The following is a 6,146-nucleotide window of genomic DNA, read 5'->3' on the forward strand; positions in this document are numbered from 1 at the left end:
AAACACAAATTTACAAAAGGGGCGGGCAGTTTCAAGGCCACTAAGATTAACACCAAAACAAAAACAGGGAGGGTGGGTGGGTGGGACTAACTGAAGAGCAGAATCAAAACTTCCAGTTCAGTTGATATTCCTGCAACACAGTTAAATCAATTTAAATACTGTATTCTTTGAAAAAAAGTGCAGATAAAGGTACTTAAATTCTCTTATATGTCCAGTTGAATACAGCTAGATCTTAGCCAGCCAAAGCCCTGTCCAAAATCAGGGATAAATATTAAATATTGCTTGTATAATCTTAGAAAGTTGCTAAAATAAAGTGTTTTGTGTTACCATGTGTTTCATGAAAGACAGGAAGACTGAAACTAAACTTAAAGAGCTATTGTTATTTAATGAATTCAGTTCTCACTGATTTGACAGAAAAACACATTTTAAGAGGAACAGACCAAAAGTATAAGACACATATTCTGTGAAAATCTGGACAGTGGAGAGCTATGGACTCAACTACCTGAATCACAAGTGGTGGTATGGGTAGAGAATTCAGGCTCTTGTTTGAGCCTGAGTAACACTAAACACCAGGTATACCTAACTGGGGCATTTTACACACACACACATGCACACACACACACACACACACACACACACACACACACACACACACACACACACACACACACACACACACACACACACACACACGCACACACGCACACACACGCACACACACACACACACACACACATGTGGGAGCAGCATAACTCCTGCAAATAAAAGAACAAAACTCTCCTTAACAGCATGACTCTGGCAGCACCAATGGAACAGCAGCAGCATAACTCTTGTAACATACAACATAACCTGATGAAGCATACTTGGTGTATGTGAAAGCACTCGTTCTAATCCTGTTCCGTATAATAAAAGTTTTTACTTTTATACATCGTGGTGGATTCCTTGGTTTTTACTAGATAACATACAACAATAAGAGAACAAGAACAGCTAGGTTAGTTAGTGTAACTTCCCAGCGCTAAGCCATGTTAGTGGGAAAACTCCACTTGATTAATTTTTCCCGAAACATCTTGCTGGTGTAAAAGTTGTGGGACTCCCCCTCCCCCTGGCTCTATGGTTCCAGTTCCCATGTATTGGTGTCATAACTTTGGAAAATTGCTAGAGTAACAGGGCTTGTTTTGACATTCATTTTCTGAGGGATTTCTGAGGGATTTGAAGTCTGACAGTCAAATGTGTATTATTTTTTAGTGACTTCCATCCTGATATCATCCCAATGATTTAGCAGAATACCACAAATGTTATGATGACCAGACCATAAATATGAGCCATAACCCTGGTTATTCTGTGGAAATCTGTACAGTCACATGTGACACTTTGCAGCATTTGTCTGTGTCTGCGTCAGAGGTCCAAGTACACTGTGATTTTGGCCACAATATGTTGGAGTACTGTGTGACTGGCTCTCAGGATCTGTTCATAAAACTCAGTTACTCTACTCAAGAGGTCAGCTGGCCTACTGGTATGTTGACCTGACTGTAGTTCAAATTGTTCTGTGTTCATAATTTGGCAGTGATATTTTTCGCCCTAAAGGTATATCCCTGTACTGCCTGATAACTTTACAAATGCATCAGCCTACCAAACAATGTACATATTTTCACAAAATGTCTGGATTTTGTGCTCATATATTTGGTCTGTTCCTCAGAATGTTTGCTGTTTTTTGGCAAATAAGTGGAATAATCTGAGGTCTGATGGCACTAAATAATGACAGAGCTTTGAGTTACAGACTTCAAATCATTCAGAAAATGTATGTTAAAATAAACCATGTTACTCCAGCAACGTTCTTGTATGTATAACTGCACTATGTAAAATATGTGCCTATTGCTGAGCCTTTGTCCCCCATTTTCAGTCTTCACCCAGATTTCTTGCACTAAGAAGTTGAGAGGTATGTGCATCAATAATTTCCCAGAGCTGATTGGTGTAGTGGTGTGTTGCTTTGACTATAGTTTAGATGGCCCTGTGTTCATGGCTCTTCAGTTTTGTCTTTTTCCCTAATGTTAAATGACTGTTATGCATGATATGTTTGAAAACGCATCACAAATTCTCATAGCTCATTTGGCATAGTGGTACATGGCACTGACTGTAGTGCATAGGGTCCTGGGTTTGACACTTGGTAATGGTATTTTTTTCCCTAATGTTAAATGACTGTAATGCATGATATGTTTGAAAAAGCATTACAAATCCCGCAGCTCACGTGACATCATGGTATATTGCTCTGACTGTAGTGCGCAGGGTCCTGGGTCCAAGTCTTGATGGTGATATCTTTTTCCCTAATGTTAAATGACTGTAATGCATGATGTGTTTGAAAGGCATCACAAGTTTCCACAGCTCATTGGGTGTAGTGGTATGCTGTTGTGGTTATAGTGCACAGGGTCCTAGGTTCACAACCTGCCAGTGCTGGTTATTTTATTGCTGGGCAGAACAGGGACTGATTGAGACAGAGTGATTAAAGCAATTTTAAACAGTTTTAAGTGGGTTTGCGTGATGCGCTAAGATGCCAAGAGGTGCTTAGCCCTTTTTGGTTTCACTTAGTGCTGCTTATTCCCCCATAAACCCATGCTAATTTCAAAAAAAAAGAAAAGAAAAAAGGTGATAGGAAAGTTGTGAAATGGGGGCAAGCAGGGGGAAAAACAACGTGAAAGGCAGCTAGGGATGTCTAGGATGGGTATAGGAAAGGACCATAGCTCTCCATTTCTTCTGCTGCAACAGCTGTGCATGATGTGGACAATTTGGAATTTAGAGCCTCACACCACACAGGGAGGGGTGTGGGTGACATACACTGGTTGAGTAATTTGAGAGTAAATTGATTGATGTTAGTGTATGTGGGGGTGAAATGGAGAACTATGTATGGGATAATTTTTTTTTGTGGGACAGGTGCCCTTTTTTTTTAAGGTGAGAGTGCGATGTTGGGGGAGGTTTGTAGATAGGTTTTGGGAGGTAGGTTGAGTAGGAGAGGTTGCTTTTCCAGACAGACAAGACAGACAAAACAGACATGACAGCAGACAGGGATGGTGTATTACACATGAGGGGGGTAAACACCTTGGAGAGGAAAGGTGGTTGGGAATCAGAAGCCCATGTGGCCCCAGATGGAAACAGTGGGACTGAGGTCCCCACACATGGGCAGTCACCACTGCCCCTTCATGGCCCCGAAGGTGACTGTGCTGGGGACTGGACAACAGGGGCAGGCTGCCCCTCGAGGTGTGCCAGTCTGCCCTCCATCCAGCTCAGGCGTGCATCCAACTCTGTTTGGATGTCCCTGAGCACCATACCTTGGAACCTTTTGCAAGTGACTGGTTCCTCTCTGTTCCCACAGCCAGGGGGGAATGAGCCCCATCCCCTGAGGCAGTTCCACCCGAGGGTGGTGCAGGACCAGAGGAGGAGGCAGTTCTAGGTTGGTTCCCAAACGTGCTAGGGCCCAGTGCCATGGCCAGATGAGGCAGGACAGGCAGATCTGCTGGGGTCTGCCTTTCCAAATGTGCTATGGTGTTGAAGTTTTTCAAAATGTCTTGGTTAGTCATGAACAAAACATTTCAAAATTAGTTATAACAACAACAGCATGCATCGGTGTTCCAATTAATCTAGAGCAATAGAATTGAAACAATTGCATAGCAAACAGAGCACATGCATAAATGGAATAACAGACAACATTGTGACAGCATGCCAGTTACATTTAAGGCAACAGGCCACCAACAATGGCATTTGAACAAGGTATGTTAATATGCAACCGATTAAATATATGAACAATAATAGAACACAAGTCCCAACATTAGGTTTTGAGAACAACATACCTGTAGTATATGAATAATAATTATTGATGAGATAAGGGGTGGGGTAGAGAAAACAAGTCCAGTAACAACTATATAGGCTTCTATTTTTCACAACAGTATTGCTCACTACTCTACAGGTCTGCCCTTACTTTACATCTACCTCTGGCCCATAGCTTCTGTAGCACATACATAACTGTTAAACTGCCAACTTAAAATGGTATGGGGCAAACTGTGACAACTCTGGGTACATAACTAGAGGGGACGTAAATGTCAGGGTTACATATATGACAAAGAACGTGTACCCTGCACTGATGTGTGAGTGTGCTACTGGCATACTTCACCTGGATTCATATCTGTGCCCAAGGTTATTGGCAGCAGTTATCACTAGCCATGACAGTGTGACACGAGAGACATGCATCAGGAAGAGTGCATGGTATATGTACCTATCCTGCTGTCATTTGTAGGCATGGGGTTAGACTCTGGAGCAGTTGTACACAGTTTATTAGTATACCCTTCATACAGCTACTACAAACATTTATTTACCTGTAAGACCCATGGATAACATATCTGTTAACACTACCTGACTGTTTCTACAAATATTTAAGATTACTTGAGTGTAAATATTTACACATCATAGTACCACTCCCTGGATTCCAACTATGGTCTGTGTGCAAAAATGAATGGCAAAGTTATTTCTCATCACACTGAGATACTGGGGAGCTGCTGTCTTTTGCTTGACTGATTTCTGCCTAATATTCACTTGGTTAGACAGTCTGACCTTGTAATCTAAGTGCAGTCTCACCAAAGACTGTAGTGACAGTTGAACATACATGCTTGAGATTCATGCACGACAGATAGTTAGTGTACTGTGTATGAGTCCTTTGAAATAATAAGATCTGAAATGCAAGGGTTAACACAAGGCAATGCTGAAGAGAACACACTATAATACATTACACATTACTATTCAATATTCAGATCTTAGTGCCGGACATATTTCATAGTTTATTTACATCTTGTTTTACAGCTCCACATCTACAGTTTTGCATAGCAGCTGGTTATCAGAACAACCTCAGTCAATGCATGCTGTCAAAGCTGTATTTGCTGTGAAGCACCTGTACACATTGCATTTCTTCAACAACAGACCAGATTAAACCCAAAAGTTTGTGGTATAAATCTTTATTTGAGTAACATGACACAGTGCTTTATTACAGTTCAAGTTCTACATTCAGTAGTACTGCATATCCTGTACATCAATATTGGTCTGAGAAACATTATTTGTTCAATACATTCAGAACACACTATACCTACTGGCAGTAAACAATGTAGTCCATCTTATTTATTGCACTATATACTGCAAGATAGATCTGTACTCACCAGACTCTCAGAACAGCCTCACCAGTCTGTCCGCATGGGCTTTGATGTTGGTAGCTCTCTCCTCTGCAGCTGTAGGGGAAAAACAACCATTATGCATACCTGTCTATCACATACACAGGCTACAATTTGGTACCGCTAGGGGTGAAATACATACAAACTACTGGGGCATTCCTGTCTGGAGCATCTTGGATCCATTGGGCAAAGAGCACCCCTTTCTCCACTTTAGGTCGGCATAGTGATGACGTATCTGCGAACCAGTTTGGGAGATTCCAGTGGCACTGGTAAGGTCATGTGCCAGATGGTCCCAGGCCTCAAATTTGTATCAGGAGCCCTGGTACTGGCCCTGCAGCAGTCCATCATCATGGTGTTGCACAAGGAGCCCAGCCATGACCCTGGACTCCAAAATGCCCCAGCACTGTGCCCAAAAGCATGCTCCCTCTTCATCTCCAGACATAGCTCCTGCAGTGATCAAACTACAACAGCTTCTGGCTGTATTCCTGCCTGTCTGGTTTAAATAAGGCCATATTTCCACCCTTTGCCACCATTGAACCATTTTTGAAAATCCTAAGCACAGCTCAGCAGTGTGCAAACCCGCTAAGCTGAGTTAAGCAGTGCTTATAGTGGCAAAGGCTGAGCAGTGCTTAGTGGTGCACAAATCCGCTTAGCTGGGCTAAATGCTGCTTAGAATTACACTTCTAAGCAATGCTCAAACTGGCTAAGCAATGTTAAGCATTGATCAGTTTTCATTTTAAAAACATATTTAAGAACTGCATATTTATTAATCATTACTGACATATTATTAAGTGTATATAATTTACTTTACATGACATCCCCCTATGTGCTTTCATTACATTACCTTGAGGTGTGACTATACTGTATGGGACACTTGTGTTTACATGTGGGATTTCACATCATATATCCATTAACATTGGAATTTTGGACCAGCTACACCCC

Source organism: Protopterus annectens, chromosome 11.part0, assembly GCF_019279795.1.
Source record: "Protopterus annectens isolate FY-2018-M chromosome 11.part0, PAN1.0, whole genome shotgun sequence".
NCBI lineage: Eukaryota > Metazoa > Chordata > Ceratodontiformes > Protopteridae > Protopterus > Protopterus annectens.